Source organism: Macaca nemestrina, chromosome 5 (genome assembly GCF_043159975.1).
Source record: "Macaca nemestrina isolate mMacNem1 chromosome 5, mMacNem.hap1, whole genome shotgun sequence".
NCBI lineage: Eukaryota > Metazoa > Chordata > Mammalia > Primates > Cercopithecidae > Macaca > Macaca nemestrina.
Genome location: NC_092129.1, coordinates 103,400,782 through 103,423,834, shown reverse-complemented (window position 1 = coordinate 103,423,834; position 23,053 = coordinate 103,400,782). Strand labels below are relative to the sequence as shown.

Below are 23,053 nucleotides of genomic sequence, written 5' to 3'. Positions count from 1 at the left end.
TAAAATCCATACTGTTTTTGACACACACACACAAATGCTTTTCCAGGTCACTGCCAATGACAGGTTGAGAGGAAATGGGTTTAAACTGAAAGATTAAATATGTGAGTGAAAATATATATCATCTCCTTAAATAGAAACGCTTTTACACCGTTGATGGGAATGTAAATTAGTTCAACTATTGGGGAAGACAGTGTGGTGATTCCTCAAGGATCTAGAACTAGAAATACCATTTGACCCAGCAATCCCATTACTGAGTATATACCAAAAGGAATAAAAATTATTCTACCATAAAGACACATGCACACATATGTTAATTGCAGCACTATTTACAATAGCAAAGACATGGAACCAACCCAAATGCCCATCAATGATAGACTGGATAAAGAAAATATACCCCATGGAATACTATGCAGCCATAAAAAGAATGAGATCACGTCCTTTGCAGGGACATGGATGAAGCTGGAAGCATTATCCTAAGCAAACTAACACAGGAATAGAAAATCAAACACCACCTGTTCTCACTCATAAGTGGGAGTCGAACAATGAGAACACATGAACACAGGGAGGGGAACAACACACACTGGGGCCTGTTGGGGGGTGGGGCCAAGGAGAGGGAGAGCATTAGGACAAATACCTAGTGCATGTGGGGCTTAAAACTTAGATGACGGGTTGATAGGTGCAACAAGCCACCATAGCACATGTATACCCATGTAACAAACCAGCACGTTCTGCATATGTATCCCAGAACATAAAGCAAAATAAAATTTCAATTAAAAAAAGAAAATACATATCATCTCCTCTTAATAAAAGAGGCTCTAAAGGCATTGATTGATTGATTGATTGAGTGATTGACCTGGTCTCACTCTATTGCCCAGTCTGGAATTCAGTGGAGCAATCACTGCAGCTTCAATCTCCTTGGATCAAGTGATCCTTCTGCCTAAGTCTCCCTAGTAGCTGAGACTGCAGGCACCAGTCACCATATCCAGCTAATTTAAAAAAAAATTTTAGTACAGACAAGGTCTCACTATGTTGCCCAGACTGGTTTCAAACTCCCGAGTTCAAGCAATCTTCCCACCTCAGCCTCCCAAAATGCTGGGATCACAGACGTAAGCCACCACTCCCAGCTGCTCTAAAGGCTTTTACAAGTAGAAATTTCCTTAAATTTTATTTCTATATTTATCTGATTTAAGCACCTGCCTTCATGCTCTGTAAGACTGTGGTTTCAATAGATTTCTATTCACAAACTCAATCTTGTGAGGCTTCCCAATTACGTAAGCAGTAAAAATGGAGTTACTCTGGATAAAATAATGGTTCTGCATGAAAAAAAAGTCAAATTTACTCACCCTCCCTTCTCCTCTCATAAGCTCAGGAATTGTGGGGTGCCTACTAAGTTTGTATTTCAATGAGGGCTCCTCTGGCTCTTTAGAAAGAGTGGTGTAGGTTTTAGGTCTTTATCCCCCCATAGACATACACACACTCATACCCAAGATTTCTTTAGCATGCCTATGGGTCAGAGGAGGAGCTATGGCAAAAGGTTCTTGCCATGCTGGCAAAAAGATGGCACTGACATCTGAATGCTCTGGCACTTCAAGGTTAGCTTTATAGCCATTTCAAAGCTGCACACGTTTTCTGGAGTCCAGACAACCTCCAAAGCAAAGATTACTCTGTAAGATCTGCCTAGACTGAACCAGAATACTTCGAAACCTACCTTCAGGAGCTGGGACACTCAAGCATTGAGGGGATTGGTGTGTGTTGAAAAAGTAACGGCCGGGCGCGGTGGCTCAAGCCTGTAATCCCAGCACTTTGGGAGGCCGAGACGGGCGGATCACGAGGTCAGGAGATCCAGACCATCCTGGCTAACAACACAGTGAAACCCCGTCTCTACTGAAAAATACAAAAAACTAGCCGGGCGCGGTGGCGGGCGCCTGTAGTCCCAGCTACTGGGGAGGCTGAGGCAGGAGAATGGCGTAAACCCGGGAGGCGGAGCTTGCAGTGAGCTGAGATCCGGCCACTGCACTCCAGCCTGGGCGACAGAGCGAGACTCCATCTCAAAAAAAAAAAAAAAAAAGAAAAGAAAAGAAAAAGTAAGATAAAAAAATGAGCTGCTGGACCCAAGAGCATCTAGACTAGAATTGGCACCCAACTTCTAGCATAGCAATGGTTTCCTTGAGTCTATCCTCCCCTGTCCCCTATAGCCTGCACCCCTTTAACACAAAGTCAGGATCTCCACGGTAAACTGCATTCTTGTTCAAAAATATTCACTGCTCCTGTTTGGGCAAAGATTATACTTTGCCACCCCCATTGATGTCATGTTTGGTCTTGTGATTTCTTTTCAGCCAATAAAATGTGCCAAAGTGACTTGTGTCACTCCTGGACAGAAGCTATAGGAGCCAGCATATGGCTTACTGTCTTTTTCCCCCTCTGTTACAAAGCTAGTAATGATCCAGGTAAAGGTTACTGCACCCGCCTGACCCCAGAGTCAAGATTATGGGGAGCAGATTTGTAGTTTACCCATTGATGAACCTGTTTATGCTATCAATATAGTGTGGATGAAAAATAAATCTTTAGGCTATACCTTTGAGGTTTTGGAGGTATTTGTTAACATAGAAAACCTAGACCATTTTGACTAATACAATATCCTATTACCCAGTGTCATTTCATAAAAGTAAACAATTAATTAAATACTTTTCAAATATTTAGATGGATTATCAAATATTTGGTTTTAAAGATACCTTGAAAAAAATGGCGTCATATTGCTTTGTGTCTACAAAATGATTACTTGCTAGATAGGTAAAAGTAAAACAGTTTGTAGACCCACAATTTGAGGTCACGTATACCATTTTAAAAATATACATCCACGCAGGGCTTTTCTTTTAACCCATCAGAGAGTGCATGCTAATTTTTTGCCCTTCCTTTGTATCACATACTACATTATCCACAGTCCTTACAGACACCTGTCCCCTAACCACGAGTACCTGGAGATTGTAAGATTCTGTGTCACCTAGAGACTCATGATTTGAGCTATTTCTCACTCCTAGAAGAACTTTAAAGAACCAGCAAGTTCAAGCTCTACTGAAAGCCTCCATCTGGGAACATCACATTCAAAGGCCCTTTGTTGATAAATTATGCCATCTCAAGCAGGAGAAAGAGCAGTCTGGGCTGCTCCTATTTTTGGCTAAGAAAGAGATCTGATTCTGACAATCATCCTTCTGGAAAATGACTATTTACTATACCAAATTATAATAAAACAAATTTCTAAAACTCAACAGTAAAACTAGGCAAATTACTCTTATTTTAGCAAATTTTTAAAAAAAATTAATAAAAATAGGAAAACTGTATAACCATGACTATAAACCAAGCAATTGGAGTTCTTCCACTGGGGAGAATCCGTTTTTCTTTTAGTGAACTAGATGTTAATTCCCAAGATAATAATTTGGAAGTTTAGGACAGGAGGTGACAGATTGTTCCTCAATGGCTCAGAGAGGTAATTTGGCTAATATAATCTTGTTAATGAAGCTGGAATTACCTAGAAATAATAGCTCAGCTCTGCCAGGGGTTGATAGAAATTCAAAAGGCCAGGCTAATGTTTTTAATTTCTGTAAAACAATATTTCTCAAACTTTATTTCTTAGAAAAGTATTATCCTGAAAGTTATTAACTAGAATTATGTGAGAAAAAGATGTTAATAAGTATTCTGTGAAAAACATTCAAATAAATTAGTGAAATATCTAATATTATATCATCTTCTCTTTTTTCCAATGTACATTAACATATTAAAGACCCTGAAAAATAGTGCAATAAAGAAACTTGTTTTACATCATTTAACCAAGTGATTCATAAACTTACAGGGAGCACCATATAACATCCTTTGGAACTAGTCATTTTCTATAATTTGATAAGCTCCCTTGGAACTAGTAGTTCTTTGTAGCTTGATCAAAAATATCAAATCTGTATAAGCACCACAAGATGGTCACCCGGTTAGAAATGAAATTTTCAAAACTGTGTCCAAAGTCCTCAGGGGTGATCAGACTCTGTGTGACAAAGACATACCAGTCTGAAGAGATACAGTTTAAAGCAAATGTAACCCACATGATATCAGGCATGAAATGGTTAAACAGAAATACTCCTAAACTATTCCTGAGGCACTGCAAGTAGGGAGTGTTTAGAGGGGTTACATAGGAAGTACCATCTGGTTAGGCAAATAGTAGATGTATTTTCACCTTCAACTCCAATTTGCAAATGTTTCTTCCAACCAAGATTTATACCCACTGCTACCACCTCTCAACCCCCAGCCATCACCACCATGGTATACAGAAGAATGCAGACCCAACAGAAAGAGCATAGATTAAGAGCCCTCAGATTAAAGATACAAACATCTCTAGCCCCACAAAGCCATCCCTGAGGTTACTAGGCAAAGACTACTACATGATCTGTGATTAGCAGGCAACCAGTGACCTCAGCTTATCAGAAGACCCCCATCATTCCTCACCTCTGCTGGCCTCTGGTTCTGAACTGTCACCTGTGCTGTCCTAACTGTGCCACACTGGCTTCTGCTACGCTAAGTACAGATCCTTGTAGATCTCCCATTTTCTGGAGTCTTGGGAGCTTGGTAGAATCTTTTGAAGTGAAAAGACACGGGCTTCCTCCAAAAAACACTCCTCCTGGCTGGATAGGGTTGGTTTCAAGTGTATGTAACATTCTCTCTTACATATCTGAAATCATAACTTCCTCAGACCCTCAGCATCCCCCCTGTTCCTACATGAACCCTGAATTCCATTGTCCTTTACCCTCATTATCACAACATGCCCACACACACCTGAACTTCCTTGAAAGTCACGGCAAAAGACAGGTTATTACTGTTGCTTCCAGAAGGTTCTTTGACTCCTCTGTATGTCACTGGATATAAATAGTTTTTTGAGACAATTACACATTTCACACATTACGCTCAATTAAGTCTCAGTTCTAGACCACTTATGGCCCTTTATATGTATTGTCTTAGTCTATTCAGGCTGCTGTAAAATACCAGAGACTGGGTGGTTTAAACAATTTAACAATTTCTCACAGTTCTGCAGGCCGGGGAGTCCAAGATCAAGGCACTGGCAGATCTAGCATCTGTGAGGGCCCTCTCCCTGGTTTGCAGATGGCCATCTTCTCGTTGTAGCCTCACATGGCAGAGAGCAGAGAAAGAGGCAAGCTCTTTCATATCATTTTTTATAAGGGTACTAATTCCATCATGAAGGTTGCACCCCCATGACCTAATTACCTCCCATAGCCCCATCCCCAAACACCATCACACTGGGGGTTTCAATATATGAATTTGGTGGGGAGGGTATAAACATTTAGTCTATTACATTCTGCCCCTAATTCCCCCAAATCCATGTCCTTCTCACATGAAAAATGCATTTATTCCACCCCAACAGCCCCAAAAGTCTTTACTCATTCCAGAATCAACTCTAAAATCTAAAGTCCAAAGTCTCATCTCAATATCATATAAATGTGAAAAGGGTAAGTCTCAAGGTACTATTCGTCCTAAAGTAAAATTTCTCTCTAGCTGTGAACCTGTGAAGCCAAACAAGTTAGTGCTTCCAAAATACAATGGTGATTCAGGCATAGAAGAGATATCCCATTCTTGTAATTGCCCAACCAGTTCTTCCTACCTGCTGCACAGACAAAATCAATTCAGTGAGACCGTGGCATTGCAATAAAAAAATAGTTTAATTGATGCAAGGCTGGCCATGCAGGAGATGGAGTTATTACTCAATCTCTCGAAAGGCTCTAAGTTTAGGGGTTTTTAAGGACAGTTTGGTGGGCAGGGGACTAGGGAATGAGTGCTGCTAATGGGTTGGGGATGCAATCATAGCAGTGTGGAAAATTGTACTTGTGCCCTGAGTCTGCCTCTGGGTGGAGTCAGTGACCTGTGAGTGGGGTTAGTCATCTGCCAAAATGCAAAAGTCTGAAAAATATCTCAAAAGACCAATCTTAAGTTCTACAGTAGTGACATTATCCACAGAAGTAATTGGGGAAGTCACAAATCTTGTGACCTCTAGAACAATAGTTGGTATCATTTAACTACATCTACATTTTAGCAAACTTCATGCCCCTCTCATAATCCTAACCTCATGGCCTTTCATTAGTTTTACAAAAGGCAGCTTAGTTTGGGGAGGGGCTATTATCATCCTTGCTTTAAGATTAAACTATAAACTAAATTTCTCCCAAAGTTAGCTTGGCCTACACCCAGGAATGAGCAAGGACAGCCAGCCTGTGAGACTAGCAGCAAGATGGAGTCAGTCATGTTAGATCTCTCTCACTGTCATTATCTTTGCAAAGGTGGTTTCATTCCAAAAGGGAGACAAAAGAGAAAAAGAAGAGTGACAGGCCTCAAGCAAGTTCAAAACCTAGCAAGGCAAACTCTATGAGACCTTAAACTTCAGGAATAATACTTTTTGATGCAAAGCTGTGCTTTCCAGATCTACTGAGATGACAGTCCAAAATATTATGCCCCTGATCCCCCAAAATTCATTTCATTGTATGAGTTCAGTTATACTAAACAAAATTGTCATATGGAGATTGGCTGCTAACCTGAACTAAGCCAACAGAGTAGATTCAAGATTGGCTGAATCTTGGTTGACAATCTACTAAGCCAACAGAGCAGACTAAGATTCTGAATCCCCTTATACAATATTCTCTGGGTACGTTGCATATCACACGACAGAACTGCAAGCTTACTTGTTACCTATTTGGGGGAAGGGAGATTCAGCCTATACAGAAGTACTCTTAATTTTCAGGTCAAGAGACAACATCAACCCAGTAGAATGTCCTCCCATAAGCGTTGGTATATTTGTATTTCAATTTTGCTACTCCCTTTTTGGTTTTAGTACAGGGAGTTCATTTTAACATACTACTTTTTTCCAGATAAGTATACTTTTTTTAACCTTCTTGGAACCTAAGGAAGATTGTCTCCCCTGACCTCTTGAGCCTGACTTTTTATTAACTGGCCCCACGTGTTTGTTAATTTGTATGTTATGTTGTTCTTGCATTGCTATAAATAAAAACCTGAGGTTGTGTAATTTATAAGAAAAGAGGTTCGATTGGCTCACCGTTCTGCAGGCTGTACAGGAAGCATAGCACCAGCATGTGCTTCTGGCAAGGCCTCAGGAAGGTTACAATCATGGCAGAAGGCAAAGGGGGAGAAGGTATCTCACTAGGCAAGAACAAGAGAGTGGTGGGGGAAGGTACTACACACTTTTTTTTTTTTTTTTTTGAGACGGAGTCTAGCTCTGTCACCCAGGCTGGAGTGCAGTGGCGCGATCTTGGCTCACTGCAAGCTCCGCCTCCCGGGTTTACGCCATTCTCCTGCCTCAGCCTCCCGAGTAGCTGGGACTACAGGCGCCCGCCACCTTGCCCAGCTAGTTTTTTGTATTTTTTAGTAGAGACGGGGTTTCACCGTGTTAGCCAGGATGGTCTCGATCTCCTGACCTCGTGATCCGCCCGTCTCGGCCTCCCAAAGTGCTGGGATTACAGGCTTGAGCCACCGCGCCCGGCCGGTACTACACACTTTTAAACAACCAGATCTCTCAAGAAATCAGTCACTATTGCGAAGTCAGCCCCAAGCCATGAGGGACCCACTCCATAACCCAAACACCTCACACCAGCCCCACCTCCAAAACTGGGGATTACATTTCAACGTGAGATGTGAGGGAACAAATATCCAAATTATATCAAATTGGGAAGTTACTGTTGTTGTTTAGAGGTTTTTTCCTCCTATCCTAAGTAATGGTCATCCCCTCCAAAAGTTTATGTTACTGAAAAGGCTACCAGCCTTTCAACTGAAAATTATGACAAAAGAAACAATATATTTACAGCACTTGGACCAAACTCTTGACAAATAATTTAAATATAATTAGTAGAGTCAAAAAAAAAAAGCCTTTCCAAAATTTTTTTCAAAATCTTATTGTGACTACATATAACAGAGAATCCTTAATGATTTTAACTATATTTTATTTATACATATCTTATTTGTACATTTTACATATTTCTATAATTAATGTTGTTTATAAATTTAAATTTATAAATATTCTCCTATCTACAATTATTTTACCTATTTTTATTATTTTATACATATTTAACTACATTTTGTGTTATACCCTTTTTTAAGACAAATAGGTTCAAATATAGTAAACTTAATAGCAACAACTACATATTTAGATTCAGGTTCTTTCAAATACGAAACTATTCCTGTGTAATATGGCAAATGTATTGGAACTTATCACTTCCCTAACACTGGAGTAGCATTTCAAGAATGATGATCTAGGCATAGGAAAATAACTTCAAAACTGCCATTTTTATGTGACGAAAAGGTAGGTTACAAATTTTAAAAAATGTTTAAAAACCTGCCATCTCCAGTTGTGGGAAAATCATGACCTGTCGCCTAATTTGGGCATTAATGCTTCCTAATACTGCCTCTCCCTGTGGAGGTGAGATTAGCCAGAATTCTCCTCCAACCTACACTGCTAGAGCCATTGGGAGAGGGGAGAGGAAGCACAAAGAAATATTGGAACTTGAGTGGAGAACTCAGGAGAATTTGTTTTGGCCCACAGGAAAATAGCTATAGGGTGAGAGTGACACAGGCACATGCTATTTCAGAACAGGTGGTCAAGTGGATTTTGTAATTATTAAACATATCTAAAGAAATACAGTTCCATTATTTTCAGGTACACACTACCAGCAGGTAAGGTGAGGAAGTATAATTTAGACAGTTTCTCAAGGGAATTGCCTTAAAGTAATTCTGAGTGACTTGTAATTAAAACAATTTGAGGATAAATGGGCATTTCTGAAGTGCTTGAAGGTATTTAAACGATTTTGTTCTCCTCTGACTATAAGCAACTGCCTATAATGTGATTTATAGCATGACTTACTTTATCGCTTTCCAGAAATGGCTTCAATTTGACCTAATGACCACAGCAGGACGCTAACCATGAGCTTCATTTGAGCTTCAAATTGCGCTGACATCAAGGCACTTTCTCCCGGAGTTCCTTTAAAACCTTGAGGTCTACATTTTCCTTGGCTATGGCTCAAAACAGAAGCAACTCTTATCACCTGTGTCCTCCACCCACGTCCTGGTTTTGCTCCGTGCTTCCTCTCTCCTCCCTCAGGTTTCACCGCTTCCCTCCTTCCCAGAGATTTTCACTGAAACATGATAAACAAGCTCCCCTGCACCCTTCAGCTCCTCACAGAAAGCTCCTTCTCCTTCCCTGCCTCACTGCCCTGGTTAAAACCCGCCTCGCCTAAGATGGCTGCTCCTTACCATTGACAGGCTTCAGGAGACAGCTCTAGCTCATTTTCTTACTCTGAGCCCAGGGGTTGGGAATTGGAGTCGGCATTTAAAAAAAAAAAGTCATACTTGCCACTTCCAGACCGCTGGGTTTTGTTGTATTGCACAAAAATCCCCATTCCGTTTAAGGCACTGCCATTTGGCTATGTGTCTTTTTTTTTTTTTTTTTTTTTTTTTGAGACGGAGCCTCTGTTGCCCAGGCTGGAGTGCTGTGGCGCTGTCTCGGTTCACTGCAACCTCCGCCTCCCGGGTTCAAGCAATTCTCCTGCCTCAGCCTCCCGAGTAGCTGGGATTACAGGCGCCCACTATCACGCCCGGCTAATATTTGTTTTTTTGTTTTTTTGTTTGTTTGTTTTTTAGTAGAGACGGGGTTTCGAGACCCTGACCTCAGGTGATTCGCCCGCCTCGGCGTCCGGAAGTGCTGGGATTACAGTCATGAGCCACTGCGCCTGGCCGGCTGTATGACTTCTTCCTCCACTCATCTCCGTCAGCTCTGACCTCCAGTGACTCCACCTCATTCTGAACCGTTCATTGACCTGCTCGAATTTTTCCTCAACTCTGAGTTCCGCTGCCATCCTGTGAGACTTCATGCAGATGACCATTCAGGACCCTAACCTAATGGTTCATCACAGTTCCACTGATTGTAGCTTTTGTCATTCCATCTATCCCTTCCCCAGTCACACTGGGGCACTTGTCATTGCTCAGAATTGCTCCTATTTTGAAAATTCACTCTCTATATTCTCTAACCTTCTGGCTCTGCCTTTCTTTACTCCTGCTGTAGCAGTTCAGAAATCTCAGCAAGATTTCTCAGCCTCTAACACTTTTCTCTTCCAATTTACCTGTCGTTAATGTGTTCATTGTCTTTCCTGCCTAAAGCCTCAAGACACGTTCCATCACTACCCCCTTACCCTCCTTTGTATTCCTTATTACAATGATAACTATCAAAAGTCATATTGTTTTGTTTTTTTATGACTCTTCTACTAGAACAGAACCTCCTCCCTAAGGGCAGGAACTCCAGTTCACTGCTGCAATCCCAGGTTTTAATAGAGTGAGCCTCTCATGAACCTCATACCCCGCCCAGATTCATTAAATATCTGTGGAAGGAGAAACGAAAGGCTATAATTGTTTCTTCACTTCAGAGACTAAGAACCCCTTATTTAATCCAATAAGTTTTAATTCGAAACAATTTTTCAGAAATGTGTATAATGATTCAGTAAATCTAAAAATATATTATTCAACATGAGAGGGTTGACTTAATACTGGTACATCTATGTAAGAAGATACCAAGCAGTTAATGAAAAGATGCTCTAGAAGAATATCTAACAGTGTGAGAAAAGTTTGCAATATGTCATTAAGAATGAAAAGCAAGTTGTACTGCAGTATATGCAGTACAATCTCATGTTGATAAAATATATAGGCATAAAAAAGACTGGAAAGAAAATCTATGTGATTTTTGAGTTTGGCAATAAGTTTTTAGATATAATACCAAAATTACAATCTATAAAAGAAAAATAATTGTTGGACTGTATTAAAATTTAAAAATTCTGCTCTGTCAAAGACAGTTATGAGAATCAAAGCATAAGCCACAAACAGTAAGAAAATATTTGCAAAACATATCTGATAAGGGACTTGTATCTAAAATATGCAAAGATGTCTTAAAACTCAACGATAAGAAAACAACTCACCAAAACATGAGCAAAAGATTTCAACAGATGCCTCACCAAACAAAATATACAAATGGCAAAAAAAGCATATGTAAAGATGTTCAACATTAGCTGTCATGAACTGCAAATTGAAATAACAATGAATGGCCAGGTGTTGTGGCTCACGCCTGTAATCCCAGCACTTTGGGAGGCCAAGGTGGGCAGATCACTTGAGGTCAGGAGTTCAAGACCAGCCTGACTAACATGGTGAAACCCTGTCTCTACCAAAAAATACAAAAATTAGCCAGATGTGGTGACACGAACCTGTAGTTCCTCTGGACGCTGAGGCATGGGAATCACTTGAACCTGGGAGGTGGAGATTGCAGTAAGCTGAGATTGTGCCATTGCACTCCAACCTGGGCAACAGAGTGAGAACCTGTCTCAAAAAAAAAGAAAGAAAGAATGAAATACAAATACAACTATACAGTTGTTAGAATGGCCAACATCCAAAAGGCTAATCACGTTAATTGCTGTTGAGCCTGTGGAGCAGCAAAAACTCTCATTCATTACTGATGGGAATACAAAACGGGATGATCATTTAGAAGCAGAAAGGAGAGGAAGCTAGAATGATAACTATGGTACTGAATCAGGGTTTGGCAGTTTCTAATTTTTTAAATTTTAATTATTTTTAAGAGACAGGCTGGAGTGGAGTGGCACGACCAATCATAGTTTACTGTAGCCTCAAGCTCCTGTGCTCAAGCAGTTCTCCCACCTCAGACTCTTGAGTAGCAGGGAACACAGGTGCACACATCACCATGCTTGGTTAAGTTTTAAATTTTTTGTAGAGATGAGGTCTCTCTTTGTTGCCCAGGCTGGTCTGGAACTCCTGGCTTCAAGTGACCCTCCTACCTCAACCTTCCAAAGTGCTGGGATTACAGGTATGAGGCATCACATCTGGCCGAGTTTGGCAGTTTCTTACAAGGCTAAACATAGTCATTCCATATAATCCAGCAATTGCACTCCAAGGTACATACTCAAAAGATTTTAAAACTTATATTCACACAAAAACCTACATGTGAATGTTTCTAGCAAGTTTAAATTGAAAATTGAAAGCGACCAATTTGTCCTTCAACAAATGAATGAATAAACAGTAGTACAATTATTCAATGGTAAAATGTAGAGTATTATTCAGTGACAAAAAGAAGTGAGCTATCAAGCCATAATAAGACACGAATAAATCTTAAACACATATTGCTAAGTGAAAAAAGTAAGTCTGAACAGGCTACATACTGTATGATGCCAATTATATGACATTCTGAAAAAGGCAAAACAATTTTAGAATAGTTAACAGGGTTTCAAGGAGAGGAATGGGGGTTGAAAAGGTGAAGCACAGTATTTTTAAGGCAGTGAAACTATTCTGTATGATGCTGTAATGGCAGGTACATCTCTTCATATATTTGACAAAACCCATGGAACTTTACAACACAAAGAGTGAACCTCAATGGTTGAAAAATTTTAAAAAGGCATTTAGGAGTTCAGGGGATCTTAGCATGTGATCCTGGAATGCAGAATGTGACAAAAGAATTTAACTTACTACAAATGTATGAAACAATTTCAGCAAAATGGGTAGGGGAGAAAAGGTACTAAGTAAGTTCAGAAGTGAGTGAATACAGGAAGACTAAAGGCAAAATAAATTACATATAACTACTGTACTCCAGCTAATAAAGTTGTTTCCATGGGAATACAGGTTAACAATTCTGATTCTGCTATACATGTATACTGGGATTAAAGCATATGTAAATGGATGGCAGATGGTAGGAGCCAGGTTTTTCACTGCTGGAGTGGGAGGTTTTTGACAAGCAAAAAGAGGAAGCTAGAATGATCACTATGGTAATGAATTAGAGTTGGAGAAATCAGTATGAACTCATGTTTTAGCTTAAAATAAGTATAGATGGTTACATATAGAAATATTATATATATACACACACACACAAGTTGATATATACATATATGTTTTCTTGCTCTCTTCTGCTTAAAGGACCTAGAAGTAATGGCACCCCCATATTAATAAACATCCTTAGTGCCCAGATCTTGCTTTCTAATGTCATTGTTTCATTAAAAGACAAAAGCTCATTAAAGAAATGGCCAATTCTAGGCCTGGGGTCATGAATATGACCCACTGAAGATGAGTAAATGCAATACCAGAAAGTAAAAAATTACTCCAAAAAAAATCCCCCGAAACAAACCCACATTATAGTGGTATTTCAAAGGGTAAGCATACAACAGCCAATCGAAAGAGCTCTCAATGGCAAAAGTTGGGACAATTTGAGCAAGAAAACAAGTAAAATAGTATTAGATTACAACCCGAGGTATAAAATCTATACCCATGAGTCCATACTGATGTAAATAAATGACTAAATAAATAAATAAATAAATGGAGGAGACAAATCTCCTGTGCAAAAGAATCTCAAATAATGCATATAGATACTTCATCCTCAAGGTGGTAGAGCATAACTCCCCATTCCATAAGTTTGAGCTGTACATAGTGACTTTTCTTCCAAAGAGTACAGTATAGTGTGGGATAGGAGTAACTTCACAGTGAAGAAATCTAACAAACACTACCTCATCCAGGTGATCAAGGTTAACTTAAACAGTAATAAGTCATGTGTATAGTATGTTGTCCTTGATACAATGTGATCAGCATTGCATTTTACCTTTGTGACTTTGTGGTCTTCCTTCCAAAAACACATAACCTCAGTCTAATCATGACAAAAATATCAGACAAATCCCAATTAAAAGACATTCTACAAAATTCCTGACCAGTACTCCTCAGAACTATCAAGGTCATCAAAAACAAGCCAAGTATTAGAAACTGTCACAGTCAAGAATGGCCTTAGGAGGCATGACAGCTAAAGGTAATGTGGCATCCTGATGGGATTGTGGAACTCAGAAAGGACATCGGGTAAAAACTAAAGACATATGAATAAAATGTTAGTTATTAATTATGTATTAATATCAATTCATTAATTGTAACATATATGCCATACTAACATAAGATGTTAAAATAGGAAAAACTGGGTATAAGGTATATGGAAATCTTTATCCTATATTTGCAACCTTTTTGTAAATCTAGAACTATTCTTTTTAAATATATATATATTTATTTTATATTTATATTTATATATATTTATATAAATATTAAATATATATATATTTAAAAAGAAGAAAAAAACTAGAAAGATATGCCTCAAAATCCTATTAGTAGTTGTGTTTTAGTGGCAGGATTACAAATAGTTTTTCCTTTTTGCTTATCTATATTTTAAAAATAATATCGCTGAATTTTGATTTTTAGCTCTTGAAGTTTGGTATTAACCTAACAGTCCCAGTATTTGGTCTCTGGCCTCTTCAGATAGGTGGCATTTTGGTCCTTGTCAAGCAAATGACACCTCTTACCACCTCTAGGGGAGGAGTCCACTGCAGGGAGGACAGCAAAGAGCATGACAATGCCTACCACCGGGAGCAGCAGTCCCAGGATGTCACCTCACTGCATCAAGTCACCAAGAAAGCATCACCAAGAAAGACAGGATTCACACAGGTGCTGAATGGAACAACGCTCTCCTCTCATAGAGAAGAAGCAGAGCAAGTTCGGCTTCAAACAGGTGCCATGAAGAGCAGGTCTTGTCATACAGCCAATATAGGAAGATGGTCTGCATGGGCCCCTCTTGTGCTATAGGTGAAGGACTCTATTTCTTCCTCTGCAAGAAACAGAAATAGCAGTGCGATTGACCAGGTGTCATAGGATGCACACACTTTACACAGAAGAAAAAGTATACATTGAACCTGGAGCAGAAAATGATACTCCCAAACAAGACGATATGCCCAGCACAGGCTGTGAGGGCTCCTTATCTCTATGTAGGAAAATGTTTCAGAACTGAGGCACTCTTTTATGCAGCCATGCAAGGGTCAGTATTCTGTGCATGATTCATTTTTCCAACAGCCTTCATTCATAGGAATATACAGAGACATTGTAATCTCCTTTTGAAAAAGGAAGTAAAGGAAATATAATTATCTCATAGTGGGTGATAGAAGTAAGTCATTATAAATATTAGTGGAATACACTAACCATTAGAAGTAAAGGAAACATTACTTTTGCAAATTAAGCTTTAAAAATCATTCCAGAAAGTTAGCTACAAAACTCATAATACCTAGTAGAAATAAAATCTCAAGCTCTCCAGAAAAATGTTACAGAAGTCAGAGAGATCAACAGGGCAGAATTTCTTTCACAGAGAATGAAAATATCTCTGAGGGTATATGAGAAGACATCAGCTCTACCCTTGGCTAATACCTGAATCCTTCTGAAACTTGCCTTCCACATCTTCCTGAAGTGTCAAACTTCAGTGACAGCAAGTGTATTTGCTACTAAGGTGTCTGGTTTATTCTCAGATAGATTCCCAAATAAAGTTATGCAAATTAAGACTAAAATAATCCATGATAATTTGCATTTTTGTAAACAAATGGTTAATCAATAATAACTGTGAATTGAGGAGATGAATATTACCTATAAATGATGGGTGCCTTTTTGTTACTTAAAAAGGCGGTATAGAGTATAGAAGTTACAGGATAAGTTCGTGCTCAATATTGGGCAATTATTTCACCTCTCAGAGCCTCATTTTCTGCTCTTTTAAAATGGAGATATTTATAGTCTGTACCTCATAGAGTCATTGTAGGGGTTAACTGAATTAATACATGTCAAGTGCTTAGGATGCTATCTGACACACAGCAAGTTCTATATAAAAGTTAGCTGTTGGCTGTGTATGGTGGCTCATGTCTGTAATCTCAGCATTTTGGGAGGGTGAGGTGGGTGAATCACTTGAGGCCAGGGGTTGGAGACCAGTCTGGCCAACATGGTAAAACCCCATCTCTACTAAAAACACAAAAATTAGTTGGATGTCATTATGCATGCCTGTAATTCCAGCTACCCTGGAAGCTGAGGGAGGAGAATTGCTTGAACCCGGGAGGCAGAGGCTGCAGTGAGCAGAGATGATGCCACTGCCCTCCAGCCTGGGTGACAGAGAGAGACCCTCTCTTGAAAAAAAGTTATCTGTTATATTAAGTAAAGGCAGTCAGTGGTTTTTAGCCATCTCTTTTTTACTCTGTTTCACATTCCACTCAGATCTAACAGTTTTGATTTGTATTCCCCTAATGAGTAATTCATTGTGCTATATTGGACATCACATTGACCCCCTTCACCCCTGACAGCTTCTCACTCCTTCATGGCACAGCCATTCTCTGAGTTACCCAGGAGCAAAGCCTATTGATTCTTCCCTTTCTCACTTCTCTTGCAATTGGAGTTGCTACATTCTGAAGTCTAACTTTGGTTATGGTTCTTACATTTGTCCCCATTGGCATCACTAACACTGAGCTTAAGCCCTTGTCAATTAATAATCTATTAACTTGGCTATTCTGCTTTCTTCATCCACCCCAATTGGTTTATACCCTGATGCCGGGTTAAATTTTATTTTTATTTTAATAATAGCTTTGTTGAGATATTCACATTCCACAAGGCTAAAACTTTTGAAGCATATCATGCAATGGTTTTTAATATTCACAGACTTGTGCAACCTTCACCATTATCTACTTACAGAATATTTTCATTACTCTAAAAAGAAAGCTCAGACACATAAGCAGTCACTCCTCATTCTCCCTTTCCCCGAGCCAGACAATCCCTAATCTACTTTCTATTTCTATGAAGTTGCCTAATCCGGATATTTCATACAAATGAAATAATATAATATGTAACCTTTGTGTCTGGTTTTTTTTTCAGTTAGCATAAAGTTTTTAAGGTTCATGGCATATATCAATACTTCATTCCTTTTTGTCACCAAATGCTATTCCATTATATGAATATAATCACATAGCATTTATCCATTCATCAATCGATGGACATTTGGGTTGTTTCCATATTTTGTTATTGTCAACAATATTGCTATGAGCATTTGTGTACAAGTTTTTGAATGAACATCCAATTTTCGTGGGTATATATCTAGGATTAGAATTGATGGATTATATGGTAACTGTTATGTCGAGCTTTTTGAGGCACTTCCACTGTTTTTGAAAGCAATTGCATTATTTTACATTCCCACCAGAATATATGAGGGTTTTAGCTTCTCTATCCTCATCAACACTTGTTATTATCCATCTTTTTATTATAGCCATCCTAGTGGATATGAAGTGTTATCTAACAGTTTTGATTTGTATTTCCCTAATGAGTAATTCATTGTGCTATATTGGATGTTATTTTTTGTATATATTTTTGTAGAAATATCTATTCAAATCCTTTCCCATTTTTAAATGGAGCTATTTATCCTTTTATAGTTGAATTGTGATAGTTAATTATATATTCTTGGTTCTAAAGACTTTCTTATTGAATATATGATTTGCAAGACTATTCTCCCATTCTGTGGAGGCTGTCCTTTTACTTTCTTGATATTGTCCTTTAAAGCAGTAAAGTTTTAATTTTGATACATCACCATTTATCTAAATTTTCTTTTGTTGCTTGTGCTTTTGCTGTTATATCTATGAAATTTTTGCTTATGCAAGGTTAAGAGGACTTGCTCCTTTGTTTTATTCTGAGATTTTTTTTTAAAGCTTTACCTCTTACATTTGGTCTATGATCAATTTTGAGTTAATTTTTGTGTGTGGTGTGAGGTAAGGGTCTAGCTTCATTCTTTTGCATGTGAATATTCAGTTGTCCCAGTACTATTTGTTGAAAATACTATTCTTCAATGGATTGGTTCCACAAAAGGATATAACAATTTAAAATTGCACCCCACGATGCACTCAACACTCAAGCACCCCAGATATACAGCAAATATTATTAGATGTAAAGGGAGAAATAGACTCCAATACAATAATAGCTGGAGACCTCAACACCCCATTCTAAGCATTAGATCATCTAGACAGAAAATAACAATAAACCAGGGACTCACACTACACTTTAGACCAAATGGACCTGATAGAAATATACAGAACATTTAATCTGATAGCTTCAGAATATACATTCTTCTCCCCAGTACATGGAACATTCTCCAGGACAAACCATATTTTAGGCCACAAAAAAGTCTCAAAAATTTTTTTAAATATAAAATCATATTGAGTATTTTCTCAGACCAAAATGGAATAAAACTAGAAATCAATAACAAGCAGAAGATGGGAAACTATAAATACATAGAAATTAAACAACATGCTCCTGAATGATCATTGGGTCAATGAAGAAATTAAGAAGAAAATTTAAAAAAATTTCTTGAAACAAATGAAAATGGAAACACAACATATTAAAACTTATGGGATACATCAAAAGCTGTGTTGAGAGAAGTTTATAGCAATAAACACCTACATCAATAAAGTTCAAAGATGAACATAATAAGACCTTTTCTTAAAAAATTTTTTTTTGTTTTAATTTTTAAAAAAATACTTTGGATCAAGACAGCTGAATAAAAGCCTTCATCAGTTGTCCTCCCTTCAGGAACACTAAATTGAACTATTCACATGAAAAGCACTTTCATAGGAATCAAAATTTACCTTGGTGTCAGCTCAGCCACAGTGGGGTAGAGCACCAACTGGGCTGTTGGGGTCCCCAATTCCAGGCCTTGGCTCTTACACAGTATTTCTGGACTTGCCATGGGCCAGAGGGAAGCCCACTGCTCTGAAAGGACAGACCCAGGCCTTGCAGGAATCACCACAAGCCGACTAAAAACCTCTTGAGCCTTGAATGAACATCAGTAGTTGCCAGACAACTCTGGCCATGTGACTGGGGTGGTGGTAGCCTTTGGGAGAGATTCCTCTACTTGTAAAATGGGGAGGAAAGAAGGAAAGGATTTTGTCTTGTGGCTTGGGGGCTAGATCAGAAGCAGTAGAATGGAGCACCAGGTAGATTCCTAAGGTTTCCCTCTCAAGGACCCGGCTCCCAGATGGCATCTGTGAACCTACCTGGGAACTATGGGAACTTGCCACTCTGAAAGCAAGGACACAAGCCTGGCTGGATTCACCACTTGCTGATTGTAGAGCCCTAGGGCCTTGAGCTTTCATAGGAAGTCGCCAGGCACTGGTTACTGTGGGCCTTGAGGGAGACCCAGTGCTGTGCTGGATTCTGTGCTTCTGTTCTGTGTAACTCCTCCCCCAGATCCAGACAGCTCAGCATAAACAAAGGGACTCTGTTTGAGAGAAATAAATGGAAAAGAATAAGAGTCTCTGCCTGGTAATCCGGGGAATTCTTCCAGATCTTATCCAAGACCACCAAGGTAGTACCTTGGTACAAGTCTGCAAGAGCCACAGTGTTACTGGGCTTGGAGTATCTCATAATGCAGCTATAGCTGCAGTGACCAAAAACTTCTATAACACCCAAGTCCCTTCAGTGCCTGGAAAGCCTTCCCAAAAAGAATGGATACAAACAAGTTCAGACTGTGAAGACTACAATAAATACCTAACTCTTCAATGCCCAGACACCAACAAACATCCACAAGCATCAAGACTATCAAGACCACGACTTCACCAAACAAACTAAAAAAGGCACCAGAGACCAATACTGGAGAAACAAACACATGTGACCTTTCAGAGAATCCAGAACAGCCATATGGAGAAAATGCAATGAAATTCAGTGTAACACACAGAAGAAATGCATAATCCCATCAGATAGATTTAACCAAGAGAATGAAATAATTACAAAGAATCAAACAGAAATTCTGGAGCTGAAAAATGCAATCGACATAATGAAGAATGCATCAGAGTCTCTTAATAGCAGAATTGATCAAGCAGAAGAAAGAATTAGTGAGCTTGAAGACAGGCTATTTGAAAATACACAGAGGAGACCAAAGAAAAAAGAATTATGAAAGAATGAAGCATGCATATGAGATCCTCGAAAATAGCCTCAAAAAGGCAAACCTAAGAGTTATTAGCCTTAAAGAGGAGGGGGTAGTAGGATGTTTATTCACTGGGATAGTAAAAGAGAACTTCATAAATCTAGAGAAAGATATCAATATCCTAGTACAAGAAGTTTATCAAACACCAAGCAGATTTAACCCAAATAAGACTACCTCAAGACATTTAATAATTAAACTCCGAAAGGTCAAGGATAAAGAAAGGAGCCTAAAAGCACCAAGAGAAAAGTAACAAATAACATACAATGGATCTCCAGTACATCTATCAACAGACTTCTCAGTGGAAACCGTACAGTCCAGGAGAGAGTGGCATGACATATTTAAAGTGCTGAAGAAAAACAACTTTTATCTTAGAATTGTATATCCAGCAAAAATATCCTTCAAACATAAAGCAGAAGCAAAGACTTTCCCAGACAAATAAAAGCTGAGGGATTTCATCAGCATCAGACCTGTCCTACAAGAAATGTTAAAGGGCATTTTTCAATCTGAAAGAAAAGGCTATTGGTGAGTGATAAGAAATCATCTGAAGGTCTAATACTCACTGGTAATAGTAACTACACAGAAAACAACAGAATATTATAATACCATAATTGTGGTGTGTAAACTACTCATATTTTGACTAGTAACACTAACAGATAAACTGGTCAAAAATAACTACAACAAATTTCAAGACATATAAGTACAAATAAAATATAAATAGAAACAACAGAAAGTTAAAAACAGAAGGATGAATTAAAATGCAGAATTTTTATTAGTCTCCTATATGCTTGTTCATGTATGCAATCAATGTTTAGTTGTCATCAGTTTATAATAATGAGCTATTTATAAGCCTCATGGTAACTTCAAATAAAAAAATATACAACAGATACACACACAAAAAAATAAAAAGCAAGAAATTAAATCATATCACCAGAGAATATCACATCCACTAAAAAGAGATGGAAAGGAAGAAAAGAAGGAAGAGAAGACCATAAAACAACCAAAAAACAAATTTTAAAATGGCAGGAGTAAGTCCTTATTTATCAATAATAACATTGAATGTAAATGAACTAAACTCTGAAATCAGAAGACACAGAGTGGCTGAATGGATTAAAAAAGAAAAGCAAGACCCAGTGATCTGCTGCCTACAAGAAATACACCTGACCTATTAAGACACAAATAGACTGAAAATAAAGAGATGGAAAAAGATAATCAATGCAAATGGAAGCCAAAACAAGAGCAGGAGTAGCTATACTTACATATGACAAAATAGATTTCAAGACAAAAACTATAGAAAGAGACATAAAAGGTTATTATAATATACAATGATGAAGAGGTCAATTCAGAAAGGGGATATAACAATTGTAAATATATACGTACCCACAGTGGAGTACCCAGATACATAAGGCAATATTGTCAGAGTTAGAGAGATACACATCAATAAAATAATGGCTGGAGACTTCAACACCCCACTTCTAGCATTGAACAGATCATCCAGACAGCAAATCAACAAAGAAACATCAGACTTAATCCACACTATAAACCAAATAGTTTTAATGGATATTTACAGAACACTTTCTCCAACATCTGAAGAATATATTCTTCTCCTCAGCACATGGATCATTACCAAGGATAGACTATATGCTAGGTCACAAGAAAAAGTTTTTAAAAATTCAAAAAAATTGAAATTATATCAAGTATATTCTCTGACCACAATGGAATAAAACTAGCAATCAATAACACAAGGAACTTTGAAAACACGTGGAAATTAAATGGTATGCTCCTGATTGTGGGTCACAGAAGACCTTAAGAAGGAAACTGAAAAATTTTTTGAACCAAATGATAATGAAAACACAACATACCAAAGCCTATGGGATATAGCAAAAGCAGTACTAAGAGAAAAGTTTATAGCTATAAGCACCCACATCCAAAAAGTAAAAAAACTTCAAATAAACAACCTAACAATGCATCTTAAAGAACTACAAAAGCAAAAGCAAACCCAACCCAAAGTTTGTAGAAGAAAAGAAATAACAAAGATCAAAGCAGAAATAAATGAATTTGAAATAAAGAAAACAACACAAGGATCAAAAACTTAAAAGTTAGCCTTTATTTTAAAGATAAACAAAATCAGGCCTGGCATGGTGGCTCATGCATGTAATTTTAGCACTTTGGGAGGCCAACGTGGGAGGATCACTTGGGTCCAGGAGTTTGAAACCAGTCTTGGCAACACAGTGAGACCTCATCTCTACAAAAAGGCAAAGAATTAGCTGGGCGTGATCTCATGCAGTTGTTGTTTTAGCTATGCAGAAGGTTGAGGTTGAAGGATCACTTGAGCCCAAGAGGTGGAAGCTGTAAGTGAGCTATGATCATGCCACTGCACTACAGCCTGGGCAACAGAGGGAGACCCTATCTCAAAAAATAAATAAAATAAATAAATAAATAAATAAATGAAGAAGAAGAAGAAGAAGAAGAAGAAGAAGAAGAAGAAGAAGAAGAAGAAGAAGAAGAAGAAGAAGAAGAAGAGGAGGAGGAAGGAGATAAATGGGAAAAAACCTTTAGCCAGGCTAACTAAAAAAAGAGAGACCCAATAAATAAAATCAGAGATAAAATGGAGACATTACAACCAATATCACAGAAATTCAAAGCATAATTAGAGACTATTACAAACAATTATATGCCAATACATTGGAAAACCTAGAAGAAATGGATAAATTCCTAGATACATATAATCTACCAAGATTGAACCATAAAGAAATCCAAAACCTAAACAAACCAAGAACAAGTAATGAGATCAAAGCTGCAACTAGAAAGACTCCCAGCAAAAGAAATTCTGGGATGCGATGGCTTCACTGCTGAACTTTACCATGCATTTAAGGAGAATTATTACTAATCCTTCTCAAACACCTCTGAAAACTAGAGGGAGAGGGAATAGTTTCAAATGTATTCCTTGTGGCCAGGATTACCCTCATACAAAAACCAGAAAAGGACATATATAAAAAAGGAAAAAACATAGGCCAATATCACTGTTGAACATTGATGCAAAATCCTCAACGAAATACTACCAAACTGAATTCAACAACACATCAAAAAGATCATTCATCATAACCAAGAGGGACTTAATGCAAGGATGCAAGGATGGTTCAACACATGCAGATCAATCAATGT

At 38.2% G+C, this 23,053-nt stretch overlaps 1 long non-coding RNA gene across 1 annotated transcript in view; it reads right to left on the bottom strand.

Annotated features, from left to right (window-relative positions):
• Nucleotides 1-19,591, bottom strand: part of LOC105495740 (uncharacterized) — a 101,223-nt gene extending 81,632 nt beyond the window's left edge. Inside the window, exons 1-2 of the long non-coding RNA XR_011623591.1 lie at nt 18,963-19,591; nt 11,298-11,409 (exon numbers count right to left, since the gene is read on the bottom strand). This is a non-coding gene — a long non-coding RNA (uncharacterized lncRNA). The remainder of the gene's footprint in view (nt 1-11,297; nt 11,410-18,962) is intronic.
• Nucleotides 19,592-23,053: the final 3,462 nt, after the last annotated feature.